The following is a 24736-nucleotide window of genomic DNA, read 5'->3' as shown; positions in this document are numbered from 1 at the left end:
TTACTTAGGGACATTTTCAGGAGTTTGTTAAGAGATGTGTTAGTAAATTAGCTGAGGACAGTGTGACGACTTTAAATATTGACGGTATCAGGGCGTTAATTAGGGAGAGGCTCAGTCCCTGATATAGAACGAACATCCAGGCTTTACTGCGGGTCAGTGTCAGGGACTGAGTTAGGAGTAGTGTCAGGGCCTTAGTTAGAGACACTGTCTGGGCCCCATTTAGGACGAGCATCTAGGTCTCCATTTAGGACAGTGTTATGGCCTTCAGATTAAATTATGGACATTTGTTAGACACAGCATAAAGGCTTAAGTTAGCATAAGATTCAGGACTTTTGCTCTGGGAGGTATAGGGTAAAGTCTAGGGGTCGTCAGGAATTTACCTAGGAATACTGTCAAGACCTTAGTTACTAAGGGTATCAGGGCCTTATTTAGCACCTGTGTCAGGGCTTCCTGTAGGGACAGCATGCAAGCCTGACTTAGGGAGAGCGACAGGGCCTGAGTGAGGCCCAGTGGATGGTCAGACACTGTCAGGGCATGACTTAGGAGCAGCATCAGGGCCTTTGTTGTGTCGGCATTCAGGTCATAGTTAAAGACATGAGCAGGACCTGAGTACGTCACAGAATCAAGGCTTCAGTTAGGGAAACTTCAGAGCCTGAGTTAGGCACAGCCTCAGGTCTTCACTTGAGGACAGCGACAGGGCTTTCTTTGGGACACTGACAGGACCTTGGATAGAAATGTGTCAGGATATTAGCTCAGGATAGTGTCTGGATTTCAGTTATTGATTGCCTCAGGTCCAATGTTAGGGATAGATTCCGGCCCTTAGTGAAAGATAGTGTCAAAGCCTTAGTTAAGATTAGTCAGGGCCTTAGTTAGGGAGAGTATTAGGGCTTCAGGTAGGAAAAGATGCAGTACATTAGCTTGGAACAGAGTCAGGTTCCATGCCAGGGATAGTGTCAGGAAATTATTGAGAGCATCAGGGCCTTAGGGCCAGTGCCAGGGACCTAAATCAGGACCACTTCTAGCGCTTCATATACAGACAGCGTCAGCGTCTATGTAAAGTATAGCCAAAGGGCCTAAGTGAGGCCTATCTTCAGGTCCTGAGTTAGGGAAAGTGTCAGGGCATGACTTAGGAGCAGCATAAGGGCCTCTGTGGGTCAGGATATTAGCTCAGGATAATGTCAGGACTTTAGATATTGGCGGCAGCTGGGCCTTAGTTAGAGAGAGTGTCAGGGCCTGAGTTAGGAGTAGCATCAGAGCCTTTGTTAGGTACAGTGTCAGGGACTGAGTTAGGGAGAATGTCAGGGTCTGAGTTAAGTGTAGTCAGGGCCTTAGTTAGGCTAGAGACTCCAGAACCTTCCCTGAGTTCCAAAGGGCAGATTTGAACAGTTGCTAATCAGGGAAGGGAGGGGATGCAGAGACCAAGGAGGAACAGACTAGAATCAACAGAGCAGCCTTGGGGCAAGATCCTGGTTTTGCCTCAAGGGATACAGTTAAGAGTATCTTTGGGCTGTTTAGCAACTTAAACCCCCACAAAATAGAAGATTTTAGTCTTCTTCATTCCAGAGAAGCTCCTCAAGAGACCATCTGAGGTCAGATTAAAGTGAGTTAAGGCCTTGTACACACACTAATCCTTAGGATCACCTGTGTCCTTAAACCATTGCTGTAAAACTCCTCACCAGATCCTCCTGCATTGGGACACACGGTTTTTGAGGGTAGGAGTTTTCTGTGTCCCCCTTTGGCTGCCAAAGGAGTAAAGAGCTATTCTTTCCTACTTACTGCAAACCTCTCTCTGAGATTCGATTTGGCACTGGTGCATAGAGGTCGAGTTTTCAACATCAAATTTAGTACCCAATGTGGGGCTGACTTGGGGATGGCCCCTGTGGGTCCCCTGACTTGATCGGACACTGAGATTTTCTCCACACTAGCCTCTTTCGAGAGAGTGTAGGGTTGGAGAATTCCTTTAGAGGCCAAACCACCTGGGACCCTTGCCTGGAAAGGCCGAGCCCCAGTCATCCCAGCAGTTAGAACTCTGGGGCAGGAGTAAATGGTGGAAGAGAGACCACCCTAGCAGCTGCCGAGGTCGTCTTTGCCTTGAGGACGTTCCTCTCTTCCTCCTGCCTGGACTGTCCCGAATGTCCTACTCCAAGGGATTATTTTGGGGAACCAGAAAAATAGCATTTGGGATGTTGCAGCACCTCAGCCAGCATGTGGTAACTCCCCTGGCATGCAGTCTGAGGTCCTTTTAGCCCTGTACATTTGGGGGAACCTTGGTTCCCATTTGGGTGACTTTTCATTCCAGGAAATCTCATTTGGAAGGTGAACCACTTGGACAGAGGTCACAGGCTAAGTTGAGAATTGGAAGCTGATTTGAGTCTTGTGCTGTTTGGTTGTTGGTTTCTCTTTGGTTTCTGGTTCCTTTGGTTTGAGGCTTCCGTTGGTGTTTAGGGTTTTGTTTTGTTCTTAGTCCGTGTGTGGTGAGTGTTCTATGGTTCAAACATAAGAAGTGCTTCTTCTTCAGTTCCATCTGATAGCCAATGGGCAAAATCCTGGCAGACTGGTCAACCTATAGTTGTAAACCTAAGAGTAAGAAAAGAATGAAATTCTATTGTAATTTTGTCTGGCCAATGTATGGATACATTCTTGAAAAATGAGGAAAGGTGGTCTTTGAATGGAAGCCTAAATGACTATACTATCCTTCAGCTAGAGTTATTTTGTCACAGGAGGAGAAAGACAAAAGAAATTCCATATGTTCAAGCATTTATGAAACTACGTAATAAAGAAGGTGAGCAACTAGGTAACAGGCTGATGGTACAAAGAGAAAAGAAAGTCACTTTGTACTAGAGCTCGTTGTGTCTGAATGCAGAAAAAAATAAGGGACAACATAAGATGGATACAGAAGGTGATGAACATTTGTGCAAAGGGAACACTGAGGGAAGAGTTGTGCATGACCATGACTTTCTAAGATGGATATTGTTGGAAGTGGGTTAGGGCAAGCCTGCATTTGGTTTCTCCCTCCAAAGTTTTCCTGGAATGCTGCTTTTGATTGTGAACAGCTGGTGAGTTCCTTTGCCTGTGTCTGTGATCCGTATTTTTGTTTGAAATCTCTTTACTTTGGTTCAGTGAATAAGCGTTGTTTGGCCAATTCTAACAGTTCTTTTGATCTCCAGCTAACTTTGGGATGCTTTAGAAGGCCCTTGAGCCATCTCAGAGAGAAATGTTTGATTAGTATGTTAAATTACATGGAATTCCTAAAAATCTAGTATGTCCTGGTAAAATTTTATCAGTCATAATTCTAGTTATTATTAAATGTTTTATGTAACAGCAATCATGGTTTCTTTTGTCATTTACAGTGTGATCCAAGGTTTAACCATGACCTTTTAAGCCTTTATGTGATTTATAGATAGTTACTGTTGTGCTCTAACACTTTGCAAAAGTGCTCCATCTTCAAGAAGATCTATGTGAAGGATGTTTTGGCAAGCACAGGTCTCTGATAAATTTCATATCATAATCCAAACTGGGTAAGAAATGAAAAATCTTAATGGAGAATTGGATGGCTTCATAAAAATTTAAAAGGATTGGTTACTGAGTGAACTGGTGAATATGGTTATAATGTTTTTGTTTTTTTGTTACTGGCTTTGATCTGTGTTTTCCAGACACAAGGAAGTCGTTTCCCTCAAGCTACTTAGGACTTGGAGCAATTGGATAAATGACACCTCTGTATCGAAGTGTATATTTATGAAAGTTACTGGGTTGACTTTATTTTGCCCTGATGTTTAAGAGGAAAGGAAAATTACCTAGTGAAGTTATCAGAATGTAATTACTCATGATGTATCACTGTGTGCTTTAGGTCTACTGCTAAAAGCACATGTACAATGCCTGTGTGACAATTGGGTATGAATAATAAAATATATGGCTTATATAAAGCATTTTGTCATTAACATACCTCTGAGCATGTTCACAATACCTGATCAGTATTCCCCCAAAGTGGATTAACTAGGCAGATATAAAGGAGGCCTAGCGATGAGGAACATGATCTACACCTGGGCCAAACAGCTGAATCACTCTGGCACTGAGGAATTGACATTTTGATCATCAATGCTTTCTATTGAAAGACTTGGAATCAAAAGGGATCAAAACTCTTCAAGTATTGAGATGTGAGGAAGTCACTCTGGCTTGTACATGGTTTAACTTAAATTTTACTGACCAAAGTGGCCTGTTTTGTGGCCTTTTGGATACAAATTGTACATCTGCTTTGGCATTGAGGAGGGGAATGCATTTTACAGTCAAGGAGTAACTATGGTTCAGACATCCAAGATAAACCTAAGTGACCTTTGTCGATGTGATTTAGATGCATTCCTGTATTCTTTTTCTGTTTTCTTTTTAAGTTTTTTTTTGATGTGGACCATTTTTTAAGTCTATTGAATTTGTTACCATATTGTTTGTTTCATGTTTTGGTTTTTAGGCCATGAGGCATGTGGGATCTTAGCTCCCTGCCCAGGGATCAAACTGGCACCCCCTGTGTTGGAAGGCAAAGTCTTAACCATTGAGCCACCAGGTAAGTCCCCACATTCCTGTATTGTTGAAATTGAATTTCTGAGCTACATCAGACTCAGGATGCCACTAGCCATTCTGAAAACAATGTCTACTGGTAGCTGCAACTGTATGTTTTCAAGGACTCCTCTCTTAACTATTAAATTTCAAACAATGACTTTAGATCAGATACTAATAGAAAGATGAGACATATGTGTAGTGTTCAGTAGCTCCTGTTATGGATATGTCAATACTACGTCAGAAGTTAAAACCTACTTAGGTAGAATTAGACAACTGGCTATGAAGTCTCTCTGAAGTGCCAGTTCCAGACCAGGTTTCAGACTTATTCTGCTGAATTCCTAAGGGGATGAGATCTATTTTTCCTATTAAATGTTCAGTTGTTACCCCTCCTATTTTAACTGGATTGGTTGCACCAAAATCGGGGACCAAGGGAGTCTCAGGTACAGGACTTGGAACTCAAATATTTCTAACTTGGTATCCATTCCCCTAGATTTAGGCAGGACTGTGCCCCATTTCAGCAGGAAGTAGCCAGAGTGGTCATCACCCTGTTCCCTGAAAGATGTGGGGAAAGATAAAAGTGAAGTGGGGATTAAAACCGAGTCCCCTTAATAACCGAGTTCCTGTGCCAAGTTTATGATTAATGTCTCCATCTGAAATGATTATTCCTTTTGTTGTCAAAAATCTGCTCTCCTCAAGATTGAGGAGTATCCAGAAGAGGAGTGAAACTGAGAGGGACTCTGTGGTCTCCTGGGCACAGAAGACTTTCTGTGTGCCTCCTAACTTTTTTTGTAGGGAATAGACTAGAGACTCCAGGACCTTCCCTGAGTTCCAAAGGGCAAATTCGAACAATTGCTAATCAAGGAAGTGAGGAGATGCAGAGACAGGGAGGAACAGTCAAGAAACAATAGTGCAGCCTTGTGACAGGGTCCTGGTGCTGCCTCAAGGGATACACATAACAATATCTTTGAGCTCCTTAAAGAACTAAAACCCCCAACAAATGGAAGATGTTAGCATTCTTCATTCCAGAGAAGCTCATCCAGAAACTATCTGAGACAAGATTAAAGGAGTGCAGGCCCTGCATACACACTGATCCTTATGAGCAACCACACCCTTGAACCACTGCTATAAAACACCATATCCTCCCGCACTGGGACACACAGCTGTTGAGGGCACAAGCCTGCTGTGTCCTCCATGGGCTGGCAGAGTGATAAAACTAATCTTTTCCATTTTTCCAAAACACTGTTCTTGAGATTTGAATCAGAACTGGTGCATAGAGGCTGATTATTCAGTATCAGTTAGGTACAGAGTCAGGCAGTTAGTTAGAAACAGTGTCAGGTCTATAGTTATGGAAAGCCTCAAGGAATTAGGGAGGGACACACAAAGATATTACAGACAGCATCAGATCCTGAGTTGGGGAGAGTGTCAGGGCATGATGTAGGACCAGCATCAGGACTGTAGTTAGGATCAGCATCACGGTCTTAGTTAAATTTATTGCCAGGATCTGAGTTAGCAAAGTGGCAGGGCCTGAGTTAAGGACAGCTTCAGGGCCTTAGTTAGGGACAGAGTCAGGACCTGAGTTAGGGACAACGTCAGGGACTGAGTGAGGCCTAGTGTCAGGGTCTTAGCTAGGATCAGCATCAGGGCCTTAGTTAAAGACATTATCAGGGTCTGAGTTAGGTACAGCAACAGGGCTTCAAAGGGACAGCCTCGGGGCCACACTTTGGGATGGCATCAGGACTTTAGTAGGGACAGTGTCAGGACCATGGTAAGAGATGGATCAAGATATTAGCTCAGGATAGTGTCAGCACATTAGTTATTGACGGCAGCAAGGCTGATGTGAGGGACAACTTCAGGGCCTTAGTTAGGAACAGCCTCAGGGCCTCACTTAGGGACAGTGTCAGGACTTACTTAGGAAAGCGTCAGTTAGGGTTAGTGTTAGGGCATGGGTTAGGATTAGGGTAAAGATTAGGCTGTGGCTACGGGTTAGGGTTAGTGTACGGGTTAGGGAACTGGTTACTGTTAGGGCCTGGGTTAGGATTAGGGTACGGTTTAGGGTTAGGTTTAAGGATTTGGGTTAGGGTTAGGGCACAGGTTAGGATTAGGGTAAAGATTGGGGTATGTATACGTGTTACTGTATGGGTTAGGATTAGCGTAGGGTTAGGGCACGGGTTAGGATTAGGGTACAGTTTAGGGTATGACTACGGGTTAGAGTTACTGTATGTGTTAGGCTTAGGGTACAGGTTAGGGTTAGGTTTAGGGTATGCTTTAGGGTTGGGGTATTTATTAAACCTCTCCCACTCTCCCGATATCACTTAGCAGGTAAAGTAATATTATTTCAGCTACAGGAATGGAGAAGAATATAGACAGTAGGATAAGACAAATAACACACACATTATAAATACATCTCATTAGGATTTTGTTTGTAACCTGTACTTTAAAACACTAGTGCTTAGGAAATCTATTGGAGGCAGAATCAGTAAAGGGTAGTTTTATGGGAATAACATCACAGATTTTCTGTAGAATACACAGATTTTGACTGGTTAGCAAGTCAAGGAGGCATGCTTTTGTTCTGAAGATAAAAACCCTCTTCTAAATTGAGCTGTTATTGGAAGTTAGAAATTTTCTCTTGCTGTTGTATTGCTTTGTATTTTCATGATTATTCTGCTTGCATCTCCCTTGTTAAACCTTTGATTTGGGGAAGAGTGCCATTACTGGAAATGAGTTTACAGAATTTTTCTCAGAAACAGAAGGAAAGGGTTCTCACCTAAATATTAAGAAATAATCTCTATACTGGTGTACTAACAGAATTATGATTCAGGGATAATAATTCTATGAAATGTAATTAAACACAGAGTATATATATACTTTCTCTTTTAAATTTCTATTGTTACATTTTAAAAAATAAAATTCAAGTTCTTTGTAACAAGTGAAATTTCAAAAGATGAAGGGAAAAGATAATATTTTACCACTTGCCATCCCTTCCCACTCCCTGAAACGGCCAGCACAATGTGTAGCATTCTCATTTTATGAGGTGTTCCTTACATCTGTAAGGAATGTATGAATTAGGATATGTGTGTTAACAGACAAGTACTGATACATATGAAATATATAATCACAAAATACCTAAGGAATACCAAGAGAGGTCGACTCAACACTCTGTTAATAACTTACACGGGAAAGGATCCAAAGATGAATAGATCGATACATACATATAATGAACCAGATGCTGTACCCCTAGAACACACACAACATTTTTATCAAATTTGCTGTGATCATAAATAACCATTTAATTTTAAAAAACACACAAGAAGTAGGGAGATATAAGCTCTTGGGGGTTTGCCTGGCACATTCCACTCTAACTTGCAGCCTACTAACACGATTTCCAGGAAGGCTCTGTTGCCCCAAAACCCAGAGTTGGAAATGGAGAAATGCTGCCGCCTTGTGGCCGTATCCCGCAAGAGCGGCTTTAAATCCACAGCTAAAAGTCACTTACATCTACAAGGGCTCAGGGCTGTAAAAGACACTTACCCTCAAAAAATGTCCTGAGCTAGGCAATGGCCAAAAAAATTCAAAGCACGCAAATGTGTCAAAGAGATACTATGAAGAGGTAAGTTTTACTCACTCTTTATCAAAAAAAAGGAAAATGGTTAGAAGCTCAACATCAGGAATTATTAGACTCATCTAACCTCCAAAAATGTTTCAACTCACACAAGTCAACTACCAACAGCAAAAAGACTACAAACAATAAATGCTGAAGGGGTTGTAGTGAACTCTGTACTCTCTAGCTGCTGGTAAGATGTAAAGTGGTAAGAGCCAATAATGAGAACAGAAAGGAGCTGCGCTTTATAATAAAAATTGAGCCACCATTCCATCCAGCAGGCCAACAGCTGAGCCTCTCACTTGAGAAGACCAGAGTTGAAAAGACACAGGCCACAAGAGCTGCACTACACGAATTTTCACAGTAGCCAAGACACTGAAGAAAACAAAATGTCCATCAACTGATGAATGGATAAGAAGAACTGGTCCATCTACACAGTGGAATATTAGCCATGGAAAACAATGAAACACTGCTCTTTGAGGAACCATAATGAGCCTAGAGATAATCACAGAACATGAGATAAGTTGGAAAGCAAAAGACATATTGTATAACATCACTTATAGGCGTTATTTAACAATTGACACAAATGAACATATTTTCACAAAGAAAGACACTCACAGACATAGAAAACAAACTAAGCTTATGTAAAATGAAACGTGGGGGGAATGGATAAATTAAGATTAAGTTGACCATATGTCTACAAATACGTATTAAATACATATATCAAACAGACCGACCATATAGCAAGGGAGGTCACCAGAACACTCTGCAATAATTTACATGGGAAGAGGATCTGTACATGAATATATATATATATATATATATATATATATATATATATATATATATAAAACATACAAATGAACCAGATTGTGTACACCTAGGAGAAACAATATTCTAATCATTACCCCGATTAAAAGAATTAAAAGAGTGAACAAGAAGTAATGTGACATAAACTTCTGGGGTTTTTTTCCTGGCACATTCCGTTCTAATTGACAACCTGGGAACAGGACTTCCAGAAGGGCTCTGCTGCCCTAGAAACCAGGTGTGGGAATGTAGCAATGCTGACGCCTTGTGGCCGTTTCCCACAGCAGCAGCTTTAAAGTCAGTGCTAATGGTCACTCAATATTCACACACATTGCAGGCTTGTCAATGACACCTGCCCTCCAAAAAAAATCCTGGGGTCGAAAATCGACCAAAAAATTCAAAAGAGGGCAACCTTCCAAGAAGACAATTTCAAGAGGTTTATTGTACTTACAGTTTTTTTCTGTTTTTGTTTAACAGAATAAAAAAAGGCGTGGAAAAATGCTGAACATTAGGAATTATTAAAGACATGCAAATACACGTTACAAAAACCTATCGGGTCACACCACTCAGAATGGCCATCAGCCAAAATTCTACAAACAATAAATGCTGAAGGGCTGGTAAAGAAATGCATACCCTCGGTTCTAAGTGGGACGCGGTAAGAGCCACTAATGAAAACACAATGGATTTGCCTGGAAAGGGTAAACATTGAGCTACCGTTCAATCAAGCATACCCACGGCTGGGTCTATCACCTGAGAGGATGAGAATCAAAAAGACACAGGCTGGCCATCCTGCACTGCAGCAACATGTACCGTAGGCAAGGCTTGGACGAAACCAAAATGTCCATCCACAGAACAATGCACCAAGAAGAAGGGGTCCATGTACACAATGGAATAGTACTCCAATGAAAAATATAAATTCGATTTTAAAAACAAATGTAAGTAAGGAGACATCAGCTTTGGGGGATTTCCCCAGACACATTCCACTGTAATTTAGAACCGAGGAACGCCACTGGCAGGAAGGACTGTTTCGCTAGTTACCAGAGTGGGGATGCAGAAATGCTGCCGCCCTCTGGCCGTTACCTGCAACAGCAGCTTGCAAACCTGTGCTAATGGTCACTTCACATGCACAAGTAGTGGAGGGCTCTAAATGAAACCTGCCCTCAACATGTCTTGAGAGAGGTATTGGCCAAAATATTTCAAAATGTGACACATATTTCAAGAAAAGAATTTGATGAGGTAAGCTGTACACGCAGTTTGAAGGAAAAAAGGACATCCCCAAAAGCTCAACTTCAAGGGTTTATGAGACGCATGCAAGTCCAACCACAAAGACGTATCAGCTCACACCAGTCAGAGGAACCATCAGCAACAAAACTACAAACAATAACTGCTGAAGGGCTTGCGGAGAAGTGCATACCCTCAACCTTAAGTGGGACTTAACCTGGTAAGAGCCACTAATGAGAACAGAACGGAGGTGCCTTTACAAGGTAAACATTGAGCGACGAGATGATCCAGCAGGCCCACTCCTGGGCCTCTAACCTAAGAAGACACAATTGGAAAGACACGGGCAGGCAAATCGGCACTGCAGCAGTATTACAACAGCCAAGACACGGAAGCAACCAAAAAGTCCATCACCAGGTGACTGGACAAAGAAGAACTGGGACATGTACAGGTGGAATATTGGCCAAGGAAAAACATGAAACAATGGCATGCGCAGCACCACAGGTGAGGCTAGAGTTACACACGGAACTTGCGGTAAGTCAGAAAGCAAAAGACACATATCCTATGATATCACTTGTAGGTGTTACCTACAGAGTGATATCACTGAAGATACTTCCACAGAAAAACGCAATCACAGATTCAATAGACAGACTTGTGGTTCACCAATGGAAAGGTGTGAGGGTTGTATACGTTAGGAAATCGGCTTTAACGGAGCTATACAAACACAGGTGAAAGGTATAATCACCAAAGACCTACGGAATACCAAGGGGAGAGTACTCAACATTGTGTCATAAGCTACACGGGAGAAGGGTCCAAGAAGAATAGATATACGTTTCTGTGTAAAAGAGCCACATCTTTCACACCCACAACAAGCAAAACATTGTAATCAAGCTTGCTGTGATAAAAAAGAAATATTAAATTAAAAAACCAGCAAGAAGTAGTGAGACACAAACCTAAGGGGCTTTCTCCTGGCCCACTCCATTCTAATTTACAACCTAGAACACGACTTCCATGGAGGCTCTGTTGCCTTAGCAAGCAGATTTGGTAAAGGAGAACTGCTGCCGCCTTGTGGCCGTTTCTCAAAACAGCAGCTTTTAACCCGGCGCTGATGGTCACTTGATGTTCCACATAATTGCAGGCCTGTAAAGGACACCTGCCCTCAAAACAAATCCTTGGGTCGTTAATCGAGGAAAAAACTCAAAAGACGTGCACCTTTCAAAACGACAATTTCAAGAGGCATATTTTATGCACACTTTGTCTTCTCTTTCTTTCTTTTTCTTGTGTGAAATAAAAGGGCATGGAAAAATGCTCCACATCAGGAATTAATAAAGCCATGCCAATCCAGTCTACAGAAACGTTCACCCACAGCCGTCAGAATGACCATCAGCAACAAAGTCTACAAAGAGTAAATGCTGAAGGGGTTTTAGAGAACTCTGTACCCTCCAGAGCTGCTCGTGGGATGTAACCCGGTTAACAGCCAGCAGTGTGAACAGAATGGAGGTGCGTTTAAAGGGACAAATTGAGCTACCATGTGATCGGATAGGCCCACTAATGGGCCTATCCCCTTAGTAGCACAAAATCAAAAAGACACAGGCTGGCCATCCTGCACTGCAGCAACATGTACCGTAGGCAAGGCTTGGACGAAACCAAAATGTCCATCCACAGAACAGCGCACCAAGAAGTAGGGGTCCATGTACACAATGGAATATTAGCCACGGAAAAGCATGGAACAGTGCCGCTGGCACCACCATAGAAGGATCTAGAGATAATCCCCCAAAAGGAACCGAAATATAGATATCCTATGACATCACTTATAGTTGTTACTTAAAAATTGATACCCATGAAGTCATTTCCAAGAGAAGGCCGTGCATAGATTCAGAAAACCAACTATGTTTAACCAAATGGAAAGGTGTAAGGAATGTATGAATTTGGGTATGGGCGTTTACAGACATGTACTGATACATATGAAATATACAGTCACAAAATACCCAAGGAATACCAAGAGAGGTCGACTCAACACTCTGTAATAACCTACACGGGAAAGGATCCAAAGATGAATAGATCGATACATACATATAATGAACCAGATGCTGTACACCTAGAACACACACAACATTTTTATCAAATTTGCTGTGATAATAAATAACAATGAAATTGTAAAAAACACACAAGAAGTAAGGAGATATAAGCTCTTGGGGGTTTGCCCTGGCACACTGCACTCTGATTTGCAGCCTACCAACACAATTTCCAGGAAGGCTCTGTTGCAGAAAAACGCATAGTTGGAAATGGAGAAATGCTGCCGCCTTGTGGCCGTTTCCCGCAAGAGCGGCTTTAAACGCATAGCTATGGGTCACTTAACATTCACAAGGACTCAGGGCTCTAAAAGACACCTGCCCTCAAAAAATGTCCTGAGCTAGGCAATGGCCAAAAAAAATTCAAAGCAGGCAAATGTGTCAAAGGGATAGTATGAAGAGGTAAGTTTGACTCACTCTTTATCAAAACAAGGAAAATGGAGAAAAGCTCAACATCAGGAATTTACAGGCTCGTCTAACCTACAAAAAGCTTTCAACTCACCCAAGTTAACTACCGTCAGCAAAAAGACTACAAACAATAAATGCTGAAGGGGTTTTAGAGAACTCTGTTCCCTCTAGCTGCTGAAGAGATGTATAGTTGTAACAGCCAATAATGAGAAACAGAAAGGAGCTGCGTTTCAAATTAAAAATTGAGCCACCATTCCATCCAGAACACCCACAGCTGAGCCCCTCACCTGAGAAGACCAGGGTCGAGAAGACACAGGCTGCAAGAGCTGCACTCCACGAATTTTCACAACAGCCAAGACACCGAAGCAACCAACACGTCCATCAACAGACGAATGGATAAGCAGGGCGGGTCCATGTACACAGTGGAATATTAGCCATGGAAAACAACGAAACACTGCTCTTTGAGGCACCATAGATGAGCCTAGAGATAATCACAGAACATGAGGTAAGTCGGAAAGCAAAAGACATATCGTATGACATCACTTATAGGCGTTATCTAACAGCTGACACAAAGGAACATATTTCTACAAAGAAAGACACTCACAGACTTAGAAAACAAACTAAGCTTATGTAAAATGAAAGGTGGGGGGGGGGAATGGATAAATGAAGATTAGTGTCACCATATGTGTACAAATACATATATCCAACAGACCGACCATATAGCAAGGGAGGTCACCAGAACACTCTGCAATAATTTACATGGGCAGAGGATCTGTACAAGAATATATATATATATATATATAAAACATACAAATGAACCAGATTGTGTACACCTAGGAGAAACAATATTCTAATCATTACCCCGATTAAAAGAATTAAAAGAGTGAACAAGAAGTAATGTGACATAAACTTCTGGGGTTTTTTTCCTGGCACATTCCGTTCTAATTGACAACCTGGGAACAGGACTTCCAGAAGGGCTCTGCTGCCCTAGAAACCAGGTGTGGGAATGTAGCAATGCTGACGCCTTGTGGCCGTTTCCCACAGCAGCAGCTTTAAAGTCAGTGCTAATGGTCACTCAATATTCACACACATTGCAGGCTTGTCAATGACACCTGCCCTCCAAAAAAAATCCTGGGGTCGAAAATCGACCAAAAAATTCAAAAGAGGGCAACCTTCCAAGAAGACAATTTCAAGAGGTTTATTGTACTTACAGTTTTTTTCTGTTTTTGTTTAACAGAATAAAAAAAGGCGTGGAAAAATGCTGAACATTAGGAATTATTAAAGACATGCAAATACACGTTACAAAAACCTATCGGGTCACACCACTCAGAATGGCCATCAGCCAAAATTCTACAAACAATAAATGCTGAAGGGCTGGTAAAGAAATGCATACCCTCGGTTCTAAGTGGGACGCGGTAAGAGCCACTAATGAAAACACAATGGATTTGCCTGGAAAGGGTAAACATTGAGCTACCGTTCAATCAAGCATACCCACGGCTGGGTCTATCACCTGAGAGGATGAGAATCAAAAAGACACAGGCTGGCCATCCTGCACTGCAGCAACATGTACCGTAGGCAAGGCTTGGACGAAACCAAAATGTCCATCCACAGAACAATGCACCAAGAAGAAGGGGTCCATGTACACAATGGAATAGTACTCCAATGAAAAATATAAATTCGATTTTAAAAACAAATGTAAGTAAGGAGACATCAGCTTTGGGGGATTTCCCCAGACACATTCCACTGTAATTTAGAACCGAGGAACGCCACTGGCAGGAAGGACTGTTTCGCTAGTTACCAGAGTGGGGATGCAGAAATGCTGCCGCCCTCTGGCCGTTACCTGCAACAGCAGCTTGCAAACCTGTGCTAATGGTCACTTCACATGCACAAGTAGTGGAGGGCTCTAAATGAAACCTGCCCTCAACATGTCTTGAGAGAGGTATTGGCCAAAATATTTCAAAATGTGACACATATTTCAAGAAAAGAATTTGATGAGGTAAGCTGTACACGCAGTTTGAAGGAAAAAAGGACATCCCCAAAAGCTCAACTTCAAGGGTTTATGAGACGCATGCAAGTCCAACCACAAAGACGTATCAGCTCACACCAGTCAGAGGAACCATCAGCAACAAAACTACAAACAATAACTGCTGAAGGGCTTGCGGAGAAGTGCATACCCTCAACCTTAAGTGGGACTTAACCTGGTAAGAGCCACTAATGAGAACAGAACGGAGGTGCCTTTACAAGGTAAACATTGAGCGACGAGATGATCCAGCAGGCCCACTCCTGGGCCTCTAACCTAAGAAGACACAATTGGAAAGACACGGGCAGGCAAATCGGCACTGCAGCAGTATTACAACAGCCAAGACACGGAAGCAACCAAAAAGTCCATCACCAGGTGACTGGACAAAGAAGAACTGGGACATGTACAGGTGGAATATTGGCCAAGGAAAAACATGAAACAATGGCATGCGCAGCACCACAGGTGAGGCTAGAGTTACACACGGAACTTGCGGTAAGTCAGAAAGCAAAAGACACATATCCTATGATATCACTTGTAGGTGTTACCTACAGAGTGATATCACTGAAGATACTTCCACAGAAAAACGCAATCACAGATTCAATAGACAGACTTGTGGTTCACCAATGGAAAGGTGTGAGGGTTGTATACGTTAGGAAATCGGCTTTAACGGAGCTATACAAACACAGGTGAAAGGTATAATCACCAAAGACCTACGGAATACCAAGGGGAGAGTACTCAACATTGTGTCATAAGCTACACGGGAGAAGGGTCCAAGAAGAATAGATATACGTTTCTGTGTAAAAGAGCCACATCTTTCACACCCACAACAAGCAAAACATTGTAATCAAGCTTGCTGTGATAAAAAAGAAATATTAAATTAAAAAACCAGCAAGAAGTAGTGAGACACAAACCTAAGGGGCTTTCTCCTGGCCCACTCCATTCTAATTTACAACCTAGAACACGACTTCCATGGAGGCTCTGTTGCCTTAGCAAGCAGATTTGGTAAAGGAGAACTGCTGCCGCCTTGTGGCCGTTTCTCAAAACAGCAGCTTTTAACCCGGCGCTGATGGTCACTTGATGTTCCACATAATTGCAGGCCTGTAAAGGACACCTGCCCTCAAAACAAATCCTTGGGTCGTTAATCGAGGAAAAAACTCAAAAGACGTGCACCTTTCAAAACGACAATTTCAAGAGGCATATTTTATGCACACTTTGTCTTCTCTTTCTTTCTTTTTCTTGTGTGAAATAAAAGGGCATGGAAAAATGCTCCACATCAGGAATTAATAAAGCCATGCCAATCCAGTCTACAGAAACGTTCACCCACAGCCGTCAGAATGACCATCAGCAACAAAGTCTACAAAGAGTAAATGCTGAAGGGGTTTTAGAGAACTCTGTACCCTCCAGAGCTGCTCGTGGGATGTAACCCGGTTAACAGCCAGCAGTGTGAACAGAATGGAGGTGCGTTTAAAGGGACAAATTGAGCTACCATGTGATCGGATAGGCCCACTAATGGGCCTATCCCCTTAGTAGCACAAAATCAAAAAGACACAGGCTGGCCATCCTGCACTGCAGCAACATGTACCGTAGGCAAGGCTTGGACGAAACCAAAATGTCCATCCACAGAACAGCGCACCAAGAAGTAGGGGTCCATGTACACAATGGAATATTAGCCACGGAAAAGCATGGAACAGTGCCGCTGGCACCACCATAGAAGGATCTAGAGATAATCCCCCAAAAGGAACCGAAATATAGATATCCTATGACATCACTTATAGTTGTTACTTAAAAATTGATACCCATGAAGTCATTTCCAAGAGAAGGCCGTGCATAGATTCAGAAAACCAACTATGTTTAACCAAATGGAAAGGTGTAAGGAATGTATGAATTTGGGTATGGGCGTTTACAGACATGTACTGATACATATGAAATATACAGTCACAAAATACCCAAGGAATACCAAGAGAGGTCGACTCAACACTCTGTAATAACCTACACGGGAAAGGATCCAAAGATGAATAGATCGATACATACATATAATGAACCAGATGCTGTACACCTAGAACACACACAACATTTTTATCAAATTTGCTGTGATAATAAATAACAATGAAATTGTAAAAAACACACAAGAAGTAAGGAGATATAAGCTCTTGGGGGTTTGCCCTGGCACACTGCACTCTGATTTGCAGCCTACCAACACAATTTCCAGGAAGGCTCTGTTGCAGAAAAACGCATAGTTGGAAATGGAGAAATGCTGCCGCCTTGTGGCCGTTTCCCGCAAGAGCGGCTTTAAACGCATAGCTATGGGTCACTTAACATTCACAAGGACTCAGGGCTCTAAAAGACACCTGCCCTCAAAAAATGTCCTGAGCTAGGCAATGGCCAAAAAAAATTCAAAGCAGGCAAATGTGTCAAAGGGATAGTATGAAGAGGTAAGTTTGACTCACTCTTTATCAAAACAAGGAAAATGGAGAAAAGCTCAACATCAGGAATTTACAGGCTCGTCTAACCTACAAAAAGCTTTCAACTCACCCAAGTTAACTACCGTCAGCAAAAAGACTACAAACAATAAATGCTGAAGGGGTTTTAGAGAACTCTGTTCCCTCTAGCTGCTGAAGAGATGTATAGTTGTAACAGCCAATAATGAGAAACAGAAAGGAGCTGCGTTTCAAATTAAAAATTGAGCCACCATTCCATCCAGAACACCCACAGCTGAGCCCCTCACCTGAGAAGACCAGGGTCGAGAAGACACAGGCTGCAAGAGCTGCACTCCACGAATTTTCACAACAGCCAAGACACCGAAGCAACCAACACGTCCATCAACAGACGAATGGATAAGCAGGGCGGGTCCATGTACACAGTGGAATATTAGCCATGGAAAACAACGAAACACTGCTCTTTGAGGCACCATAGATGAGCCTAGAGATAATCACAGAACATGAGGTAAGTCGGAAAGCAAAAGACATATCGTATGACATCACTTATAGGCGTTATCTAACAGCTGACACAAAGGAACATATTTCTACAAAGAAAGACACTCACAGACTTAGAAAACAAACTAAGCTTATGTAAAATGAAAGGTGGGGGGGGGGGAATGGATAAATGAAGATTAGTGTCACCATATGTGTACAAATACATATATCCAACAGACCGACCATATAGCAAGGGAGGTCACCAGAACACTCTGCAATAATTTACATGGGCAGAGGATCTGTACAAGAATATATATATATATATATATATATATATATATATATATATATATATAAAACATACAAATGAACCAGATTGTGTACACCTAGGAGAAACAATATTCTAATCATTACCCCGATTAAAAGAATTAAAAGAGTGAACAAGAAGTAATGTGACATAAACTTCTGGGGTTTTTTTCCTGGCACATTCCGTTCTAATTGACAACCTGGGAACAGGACTTCCAGAAGGGCTCTGCTGCCCTAGAAACCAGGTGTGGGAATGTAGCAATGCTGACGCCTTGTGGCCGTTTCCCACAGCAGCAGCTTTAAAGTCAGTGCTAATGGTCACTCAATATTCACACACATTGCAGGCTTGTCAATGACACCTGCCCTCCAAAAAAAATCCTGGGGTCGAAAATCGACCAAAAAATTCAAAAGAGGGCAACCTTCCAAGAAGACAATTTCAAGAGGTTTATTGTACTTACAGTTTTTTTCTGTTTTTGTTTAACAGAATAAAAAAAGGCGTGGAAAAATGCTGAACATTAGGAATTATTAAAGACATGCAAATACACGTTACAAAAACCTATCGGGTCACACCACTCAGAATGGCCATCAGCCAAAATTCTACAAACAATAAATGCTGAAGGGCTGGTAAAGAAATGCATACCCTCGGTTCTAAGTGGGACGCGGTAAGAGCCACTAATGAAAACACAATGGATTTGCCTGGAAAGGGTAAACATTGAGCTACCGTTCAATCAAGCATACCCACGGCTGGGTCTATCACCTGAGAGGATGAGAATCAAAAAGACACAGGCTGGCCATCCTGCACTGCAGCAACATGTACCGTAGGCAAGGCTTGGACGAAACCAAAATGTCCATCCACAGAACAATGCACCAAGAAGAAGGGGTCCATGTACACAATGGAATAGTACTCCAATGAAAAATATAAATTCGATTTTAAAAACAAATGTAAGTAAGGAGACATCAGCTTTGGGGGATTTCCCCAGACACATTCCACTGTAATTTAGAACCGAGGAACGCCACTGGCAGGAAGGACTGTTTCGCTAGTTACCAGAGTGGGGATGCAGAAATGCTGCCGCCCTCTGGCCGTTACCTGCAACAGCAGCTTGCAAACCTGTGCTAATGGTCACTTCACATGCACAAGTAGTGGAGGGCTCTAAATGAAACCTGCCCTCAACATGTCTTGAGAGAGGTATTGGCCAAAATATTTCAAAATGTGACACATATTTCAAGAAAAGAATTTGATGAGGTAAGCTGTACACGCAGTTTGAAGGAAAAAAGGACATCCCCAAAAGCTCAACTTCAAGGGTTTATGAGACGCATGCAAGTCCAACCACAAAGACGTATCAGCTCACACCAGTCAGAGGAACCATCAGCAACAAAACTACAAACAATAACTGCTGAAGGGCTTGCGGAGAAGTGCATACCCTCAACCTTAAGTGGGACTTAACCTGGTAAGAGCCACTAATGAGAACAGAACGGAGGTGCCTTTACAAGGTAAACATTGAGCGACGAGATGATCCAGCAGGCCCACTCCTGGGCCTCTAACCTAAGAAGACACAATTGGAAAGACACGGGCAGGCAAATCGGCACTGCAGCAGTATTACAACAGCCAAGACACGGAAGCAACCAAAAAGTCCATCACCAGGTGACTGGACAAAGAAGAACTGGGACATGTACAGGTGGAATATTGGCCAAGGAAAAACATGAAACAATGGCATGCGCAGCACCACAGGTGAGGCTAGAGTTACACACGGAACTTGCGGTAAGTCAGAAAGCAAAAGACACATATCCTATGATATCACTTGTAGGTGTTACCTACAGAGTGATATCACTGAAGATACTTCCACAGAAAAACGCAATCACAGATTCAATAGACAGACTTGTGGTTCACCAATGGAAAGGTGTGAGGGTTGTATACGTTAGGAAATCGGCTTTAACGGAGCTATACAAACACAGGTGAAAGGTATAATCACCAAAGACCTACGGAATACCAAGGGGAGAGTACTCAACATTGTGTCATAAGCTACACGGGAGAAGGGTCCAAGAAGAATAGATATACGTTTCTGTGTAAAAGAGCCACATCTTTCACACCCACAACAAGCAAAACATTGTAATCAAGCTTGCTGTGATAAAAAAGAAATATTAAATTAAAAAACCAGCAAGAAGTAGTGAGACACAAACCTAAGGGGCTTTCTCCTGGCCCACTCCATTCTAATTTACAACCTAGAACACGACTTCCATGGAGGCTCTGTTGCCTTAGCAAGCAGATTTGGTAAAGGAGAACTGCTGCCGCCTTGTGGCCGTTTCTCAAAACAGCAGCTTTTAACCCGGCGCTGATGGTCACTTGATGTTCCACATAATTGCAGGCCTGTAAAGGACACCTGCCCTCAAAACAAATCCTTGGGTCGTTAATCGAGGAAAAAACTCAAAAGACGTGCACCTTTCAAAACGACAATTTCAAGAGGCATATTTTATGCACACTTTGTCTTCTCTTTCTTTCTTTTTCTTGTGTGAAATAAAAGGGCATGGAAAAATGCTCCACATCAGGAATTAATAAAGCCATGCCAATCCAGTCTACAGAAACGTTCACCCACAGCCGTCAGAATGACCATCAGCAACAAAGTCTACAAAGAGTAAATGCTGAAGGGGTTTTAGAGAACTCTGTACCCTCCAGAGCTGCTCGTGGGATGTAACCCGGTTAACAGCCAGCAGTGTGAACAGAATGGAGGTGCGTTTAAAGGGACAAATTGAGCTACCATGTGATCGGATAGGCCCACTAATGGGCCTATCCCCTTAGTAGCACAAAATCAAAAAGACACAGGCTGGCCATCCTGCACTGCAGCAACATGTACCGTAGGCAAGGCTTGGACGAAACCAAAATGTCCATCCACAGAACAGCGCACCAAGAAGTAGGGGTCCATGTACACAATGGAATATTAGCCACGGAAAAGCATGGAACAGTGCCGCTGGCACCACCATAGAAGGATCTAGAGATAATCCCCCAAAAGGAACCGAAATATAGATATCCTATGACATCACTTATAGTTGTTACTTAAAAATTGATACCCATGAAGTCATTTCCAAGAGAAGGCCGTGCATAGATTCAGAAAACCAACTATGTTTAACCAAATGGAAAGGTGTAAGGAATGTATGAATTTGGGTATGGGCGTTTACAGACATGTACTGATACATATGAAATATACAGTCACAAAATACCCAAGGAATACCAAGAGAGGTCGACTCAACACTCTGTAATAACCTACACGGGAAAGGATCCAAAGATGAATAGATCGATACATACATATAATGAACCAGATGCTGTACACCTAGAACACACACAACATTTTTATCAAATTTGCTGTGATAATAAATAACAATGAAATTGTAAAAAACACACAAGAAGTAAGGAGATATAAGCTCTTGGGGGTTTGCCCTGGCACACTGCACTCTGATTTGCAGCCTACCAACACAATTTCCAGGAAGGCTCTGTTGCAGAAAAACGCATAGTTGGAAATGGAGAAATGCTGCCGCCTTGTGGCCGTTTCCCGCAAGAGCGGCTTTAAACGCATAGCTATGGGTCACTTAACATTCACAAGGACTCAGGGCTCTAAAAGACACCTGCCCTCAAAAAATGTCCTGAGCTAGGCAATGGCCAAAAAAAATTCAAAGCAGGCAAATGTGTCAAAGGGATAGTATGAAGAGGTAAGTTTGACTCACTCTTTATCAAAACAAGGAAAATGGAGAAAAGCTCAACATCAGGAATTTACAGGCTCGTCTAACCTACAAAAAGCTTTCAACTCACCCAAGTTAACTACCGTCAGCAAAAAGACTACAAACAATAAATGCTGAAGGGGTTTTAGAGAACTCTGTTCCCTCTAGCTGCTGAAGAGATGTATAGTTGTAACAGCCAATAATGAGAAACAGAAAGGAGCTGCGTTTCAAATTAAAAATTGAGCCACCATTCCATCCAGAACACCCACAGCTGAGCCCCTCACCTGAGAAGACCAGGGTCGAGAAGACACAGGCTGCAAGAGCTGCACTCCACGAATTTTCACAACAGCCAAGACACCGAAGCAACCAACACGTCCATCAACAGACGAATGGATAAGCAGGGCGGGTCCATGTACACAGTGGAATATTAGCCATGGAAAACAACGAAACACTGCTCTTTGAGGCACCATAGATGAGCCTAGAGATAATCACAGAACATGAGGTAAGTCTGAAAGCAAAAGACATATCGTATGACATCACTTATAGGCGTTATCTAACAGCTGACACAAAGGAACATATTTCTACAAAGAAAGACACTCACAGACTTAGAAAACAAACTAAGCTTATGTAAAATGAAAGGTGGGGGGGGGGAATGGATAAATGAAGATTAGTGTCACCATATGTGTACAAATACATATATCCAACAGACCGACCATATAGCAAGGGAGGTCACCAGAACACTCTGCAATAATTTACATGGGCAGAGGATCTGTACAAGAATATATATATATATATATAAAACATACAAATGAACCAGATTGTGTACACCTAGGAGAAACAATATTCTAATCATTACCCCGATTAAAAGAATTAAAAGAGTGAACAAGAAGTAATGTGACATAAACTTCTGGGGTTTTTTTCCTGGCACATTCCGTTCTAATTGACAACCTGGGAACAGGACTTCCAGAAGGGCTCTGCTGCCCTAGAAACCAGGTGTGGGAATGTAGCAATGCTGACGCCTTGTGGCCGTTTCCCACAGCAGCAGCTTTAAAGTCAGTGCTAATGGTCACTCAATATTCACACACATTGCAGGCTTGTCAATGACACCTGCCCTCCAAAAAAAATCCTGGGGTCGAAAATCGACCAAAAAATTCAAAAGAGGGCAACCTTCCAAGAAGACAATTTCAAGAGGTTTATTGTACTTACAGTTTTTTTCTGTTTTTGTTTAACAGAATAAAAAAAGGCGTGGAAAAATGCTGAACATTAGGAATTATTAAAGACATGCAAATACACGTTACAAAAACCTATCGGGTCACACCACTCAGAATGGCCATCAGCCAAAATTCTACAAACAATAAATGCTGAAGGGCTGGTAAAGAAATGCATACCCTCGGTTCTAAGTGGGACGCGGTAAGAGCCACTAATGAAAACACAATGGATTTGCCTGGAAAGGGTAAACATTGAGCTACCGTTCAATCAAGCATACCCACGGCTGGGTCTATCACCTGAGAGGATGAGAATCAAAAAGACACAGGCTGGCCATCCTGCACTGCAGCAACATGTACCGTAGGCAAGGCTTGGACGAAACCAAAATGTCCATCCACAGAACAATGCACCAAGAAGAAGGGGTCCATGTACACAATGGAATAGTACTCCAATGAAAAATATAAATTCGATTTTAAAAACAAATGTAAGTAAGGAGACATCAGCTTTGGGGGATTTCCCCAGACACATTCCACTGTAATTTAGAACCGAGGAACGCCACTGGCAGGAAGGACTGTTTCGCTAGTTACCAGAGTGGGGATGCAGAAATGCTGCCGCCCTCTGGCCGTTACCTGCAACAGCAGCTTGCAAACCTGTGCTAATGGTCACTTCACATGCACAAGTAGTGGAGGGCTCTAAATGAAACCTGCCCTCAACATGTCTTGAGAGAGGTATTGGCCAAAATATTTCAAAATGTGACACATATTTCAAGAAAAGAATTTGATGAGGTAAGCTGTACACGCAGTTTGAAGGAAAAAAGGACATCCCCAAAAGCTCAACTTCAAGGGTTTATGAGACGCATGCAAGTCCAACCACAAAGACGTATCAGCTCACACCAGTCAGAGGAACCATCAGCAACAAAACTACAAACAATAACTGCTGAAGGGCTTGCGGAGAAGTGCATACCCTCAACCTTAAGTGGGACTTAACCTGGTAAGAGCCACTAATGAGAACAGAACGGAGGTGCCTTTACAAGGTAAACATTGAGCGACGAGATGATCCAGCAGGCCCACTCCTGGGCCTCTAACCTAAGAAGACACAATTGGAAAGACACGGGCAGGCAAATCGGCACTGCAGCAGTATTACAACAGCCAAGACACGGAAGCAACCAAAAAGTCCATCACCAGGTGACTGGACAAAGAAGAACTGGGACATGTACAGGTGGAATATTGGCCAAGGAAAAACATGAAACAATGGCATGCGCAGCACCACAGGTGAGGCTAGAGTTACACACGGAACTTGCGGTAAGTCAGAAAGCAAAAGACACATATCCTATGATATCACTTGTAGGTGTTACCTACAGAGTGATATCACTGAAGATACTTCCACAGAAAAACGCAATCACAGATTCAATAGACAGACTTGTGGTTCACCAATGGAAAGGTGTGAGGGTTGTATACGTTAGGAAATCGGCTTTAACGGAGCTATACAAACACAGGTGAAAGGTATAATCACCAAAGACCTACGGAATACCAAGGGGAGAGTACTCAACATTGTGTCATAAGCTACACGGGAGAAGGGTCCAAGAAGAATAGATATACGTTTCTGTGTAAAAGAGCCACATCTTTCACACCCACAACAAGCAAAACATTGTAATCAAGCTTGCTGTGATAAAAAAGAAATATTAAATTAAAAAACCAGCAAGAAGTAGTGAGACACAAACCTAAGGGGCTTTCTCCTGGCCCACTCCATTCTAATTTACAACCTAGAACACGACTTCCATGGAGGCTCTGTTGCCTTAGCAAGCAGATTTGGTAAAGGAGAACTGCTGCCGCCTTGTGGCCGTTTCTCAAAACAGCAGCTTTTAACCCGGCGCTGATGGTCACTTGATGTTCCACATAATTGCAGGCCTGTAAAGGACACCTGCCCTCAA

The 24736-nt window shown here is 42.5% G+C and overlaps 2 long non-coding RNA genes across 2 annotated transcripts in view; one reads left to right on the top strand and one right to left on the bottom strand.

Annotated features, from left to right (window-relative positions):
* LOC136794867 (uncharacterized) overlaps nucleotides 1-12332 on the top strand; it is a 71904-nt gene extending 59572 nt beyond the window's left edge. The window contains exons 2-3 of the long non-coding RNA XR_010842279.1: nucleotides 4463-4555; nucleotides 9434-12332. This is a non-coding gene — a long non-coding RNA (uncharacterized lncRNA). The remainder of the gene's footprint in view (nucleotides 1-4462; nucleotides 4556-9433) is intronic.
* Nucleotides 1454-22078, bottom strand: LOC136794868 (uncharacterized). The gene is made up of 4 exons (XR_010842280.1): nucleotides 21885-22078; nucleotides 17400-17593; nucleotides 12942-13135; nucleotides 1454-2577 (listed from the first exon to the last, which is right to left on the bottom strand). It is a non-coding gene; the product is annotated as an uncharacterized lncRNA (long non-coding RNA).
* Between the last annotated feature and the right edge of the window lie 2658 nt (nucleotides 22079-24736).

The sequence above is a fragment of the Kogia breviceps genome, chromosome 9, assembly GCF_026419965.1.
Source record: "Kogia breviceps isolate mKogBre1 chromosome 9, mKogBre1 haplotype 1, whole genome shotgun sequence".
Taxonomy (NCBI): domain Eukaryota; kingdom Metazoa; phylum Chordata; class Mammalia; order Artiodactyla; family Physeteridae; genus Kogia; species Kogia breviceps.
Note: the sequence above shows the minus strand (reverse complement) of the source record. Positions and strands in the feature narration are given on the sequence as shown.